Source organism: Poeciliopsis prolifica, unplaced genomic scaffold (genome assembly GCF_027474105.1).
Source record: "Poeciliopsis prolifica strain line A6 unplaced genomic scaffold, Auburn_PproV2 SCAFFOLD009, whole genome shotgun sequence".
NCBI classification, from domain to species: Eukaryota; Metazoa; Chordata; class Actinopteri; order Cyprinodontiformes; family Poeciliidae; genus Poeciliopsis; species Poeciliopsis prolifica.
In genome coordinates, this window is record NW_026562384.1 from 4,890,217 (window position 1) to 4,893,796 (window position 3,580).

Genomic DNA, 3,580 nt, shown 5'->3' on the forward strand with positions numbered 1-3,580 from the left:
GCTTAAATGGGACAAGCTCTGTGGAGTAACAACAGATGGAGCTCCGGCCATGACGGGCGAACGCAAAGGAATGGCATCGTTGGTGCGCGCCAAGGTAAAAGAGAGCAGAGGTGAGGCTGTATAATCCATCAAGAAGAACTGTGTGCCAAGACCGTCCAGCTGGGCGATGTGATGAACACTGTTATAAAAACTGTCCACATAATTCGAGCGAGAGGACGGTACCACAGAGAATGGAGGCTGAATTCGGGGATGTACTCTACCACTCTGATGTGCGGCGGCTCTGTGCTGCAGCGGTTTTATTCGCTGAGATCAGAAATCTACCATTTTTTAAAAGAGAAGGGCCGACCTCTTCATGAACTAAGGGACCCTCCGTGGCTGGCAGACCTGGCATTTTTAATTGATCGTATGCATCATCTGAATACACTGAACAAGAACTTACAAGGCAAAGAACAGCTGGTGCCGCACCTGTATGTGCACATGAAAGCCTTCTGTGTAAAGCTCCGCCTGTTAGAGACACAACTCTGAGGCTTTAACGCTCCTCTCTTCCCGGCGCCGTCTGAAATCAAGTCTGCTTTTCCAAAGGCCGACCTTTCTGCCTAAAAAGGAAAATATGTGTCTGTGATTGCATCTCTCGTGACAGAATTCAACCAGCCTTTCCAAGATTTTTATGTCATTGAAAATCAAATCAAGCTCCTCGACGCCCTTCCTGGTGGATGCAGAAGAGGAAAAGAGTCTGCAGTTAGAGCTGATTGAAATGCAATGTGATGATTCTCTGAAGAGTCGACATCAGCTTCTCTCCCTCCCTGAATACTATCAGAGTTTGGATAATGCCAAGTGTAGCAGTATTTTAATGTAGCACAAGACTAAGTAGCATCTGAGATCAGAAGACTAAATTCATCTACTGGAGCTGTTGTCAGTAATCAAACGAAACAAAAGAATAATTGCTTTCAATACTATGTATTTTAAAGAAAAGTAAACATTACAAGACAAAACATACAAAACAAAAACACAATAAATATATACACAGCACTGCAGTAAATCTTCTATATAATTGTGCACAAAAGTCCTTCACTTTTCCCCGCCTGGTCAGTACAATGTCTGACCGACACACATTTAAAAGTCCATTGTGTGTTTTTTCCAGATATTCAAGAGGAGAATGTCCAAGCGCAATTTGTGTCCGATGAAAAGATGAATAATGAAGTGTGTCTATGTAGTGAGATGGAGGGGGAAATATTGTGGACCATCAGCCTCCTACCAGACCAGTATGGAGTCAATTTCAGGTTCTCCTGGCTCCAGCCAGTTATCAGAAGCTCACCATCCTTTAACCCAAAAAGGGTCACCTGGCCTGTATTGAAATAAACAGGTCCAGTAAATTACCATCCTGCTAGTTAACTAGACTGTTTTTTCAGTTATATCCAGAAATAAATACAATCATATCCACAATCAAATCTTTAAAACAACTTAAAGATATCAGCATTCATTTCATTATCTTAAATACATGTTTAGAATTTAAAAGTTAGATGGTATATTTCATAAACAATTAGCATTGGATACCACCACCAACAAAACATATTCATTACTCACCAATTCCATTTATAGATCGCTGTATGAGAACTTCCTGGCTCCAAGCTCACTGGATACCCAGATCTACGTAATTTTTATATTGTGAGGTTTTAAAAGTGCATAACAACAAAGAGATCAACTAATTGTTTGGAAACACAAACCTGCAGCTCCTTTGTCTCCAGCTCTCCCCCTCACACCTGATTGGGAAAAGCTGGAGCAGGCCTAAAAAACACTCCAGGTGCAATGATTGGCTGACTACTCTGTGTGATTGACTATCACGCCAACCAATGGAGCAACAAAGGCGGGATTAAGGGCAGTTTTTACCCTGGGTTACACCTCCCCCCCTAAATCATGCACGTCCCGTGACATGTAAACATTTAGATAATTTGAACAGTGCTAGAAGTAGTGGGTGTCGAAACGAGGGCATCGGACAAACTATGTAATAAAGTTTGAACAACTGAAATAAGCGGATTGCCTAAAGTGCTATATTGAAGTCGTTTAGGCACCATTCTGTGACGTGTTGAACGTTTTGGAGGAACGTCATTAATTTGATTTATGCCATCAAAGTTTAGGGATGTATTCAAAGTAACGTCAGAATCAGAAGCTTGAACAGTTTCACCAATTGGGCTTCCTGGATCAGGCACGTCTTCAGAATCAGATGGAACTTGCTCTACAAACACATCAGATTGGTCTTCAGCACTGGATTCTAGTTCAGTTGATTCCACTTCAACAACTGACTTCACACTCTCAGACTCTGAAGGAATTTCAACAGATTGTTTCTTCATTGGAGAGGCTGTTAGAGCAACAGAGTTCTCTACATCAGAAGATGATGACTTTGTGAGTGTTTTCTCCACTTCAACCGTCACTTGAGGTGGAACTAGATAGAATGGAATCTCTTGTTCACAGTCTTCACCTTCTACAGAGTCATCAGGAGATTCTTGCCATTTCTCAAGTTGTTGATGTCTCTGGATTTTTGGAACTGACACAGTCTCAGTTGATCTTTCAGCATCTGTGTAGGGAGAAAACCACACGGAAGAAGAAGATCTCTATGTAGTGTGCGTATTGGGCCATCTTTGCACTCTGGTTTTACACTATAAACTGGAAGATCTCCAGCACACTTCACCACCACAAAGACATCTTGTTCCCATTTATCACAGAGTTTGTGTTTACCTCTGAGTCTCACATTCCGCACAAGTACTCGATCTCCAACTTCCAGCTTGGATGGTAGAATCCGCTGATCAAACCGAGTCTTGTTCCTTTCAGCACTCTTAGCAGAGTTCTTTGATGCCATCTGATAACTCTCTTTCAACCGTGACTTCAGGTTCTGTACATACTGTGAATGTGATGGACATTTCTCTTTAAAAACAGGGAGACCAAAAGCAAGATCAATTGGAAGTCGAGGACAACGTCCAAAACATAAGTTCATAAGGAGTATATCCTGTCACTTCATTTCTGGTACAGTTGTACGCATGAACGAGAGGTTTAACATACTCTTTCCATTTTGACTTCTGTTTTGATTCAAGAGTTCCTAACATTGCCAGCAGTGTACGGTTAAACCTTTCTACAGGGTTTCCTCTTGGGTGGTATGGTGTTGTATGACTCTTTTGGATTCCTATCATAGCACACAGCTCTTTTATCAACTTGGACTCAAAATCCGGACCTTGATCTGTATGTAGTCTTTCTGGTATTCCAAAATATATTATGAAATTTTCCAAAAGACATTTGGCGACTGTTCTTGCCTTTTGATTTGGCGTTGGAATGGCAATAGCAAACTTGGTGAAATGGTCTGTCAGCACAAGAATGTCTTTGGTATTGCTGCTATCAGGCTCAATACTGAGGAAATCCATACAAATGAGTTCCAAAGGACGTGAAGTCTGAATGTTGACCAATGGAGCCGCTCTTTCTGGCAAACTTTTCCGCCGAACACAACGTCCACATGTTTTTATTTTCTTCTCCACCTCCATAGCCATTCTTGGCCAATAGAATCGAGCCCTAACAAGGTCCAGGGTTCGCTCCA

General features: G+C 41.8%; 1 long non-coding RNA gene across 1 annotated transcript; it reads right to left on the reverse strand.

Annotated features, from left to right (window-relative positions):
• Positions 1-929: 929 nt before the first annotated feature.
• LOC129362769 (uncharacterized) lies at positions 930-1,881 on the reverse strand. Its single transcript, XR_008606264.1, has 3 exons — positions 1,725-1,881; positions 1,585-1,647; positions 930-1,345 (listed from the first exon to the last, which is right to left on the reverse strand). It is a non-coding gene; the product is annotated as an uncharacterized LOC129362769 (long non-coding RNA).
• Between the last annotated feature and the right edge of the window lie 1,699 nt (positions 1,882-3,580).